The 304-nt window shown below is 41.1% G+C and overlaps 1 protein-coding gene across 1 annotated transcript in view; it reads left to right on the forward strand.

Annotated features, from left to right (window-relative positions):
* LOC107753009 (acetolactate synthase-like protein) overlaps positions 1 to 304 on the forward strand; it is a 14,979-nt gene that overhangs the window by 12,537 nt on the left and 2,138 nt on the right. The window lies entirely within an intron of this gene.

A 304-nucleotide genomic window follows, 5' to 3' on the forward strand; every position in this document is an offset into this window, starting at 1 on the left:
AAAAACACATTATTTTCCACATACTGTACATTAATGTTTCTCCTCTATGCCCCGCCTTTCTGAAACGTGTCGATTTTTACAAAAGCTCATTGTTCTGAAAAGTAGGTGTGCTCTGATTGGCCAGCTATCTAGTGCGTTGTGATCGGCCGAATACATCAAGCGTGTGACGGAAATGTTATACCCCTTACCATACTGTGATGCTGTGTCCCGGCCGGAGCGAAGAGACAAAAACATTAAAACCCATTATAAACGAGGCATTTGTTGCATCCAGTGGGGACATAATTAAGGATTATAATGACTTATA

This window comes from Sinocyclocheilus rhinocerous, unplaced genomic scaffold (assembly GCF_001515625.1).
Source record: "Sinocyclocheilus rhinocerous isolate Xijiao unplaced genomic scaffold, SAMN03320098_v1.1 scaffold2276, whole genome shotgun sequence".
Taxonomy (NCBI): domain Eukaryota; kingdom Metazoa; phylum Chordata; class Actinopteri; order Cypriniformes; family Cyprinidae; genus Sinocyclocheilus; species Sinocyclocheilus rhinocerous.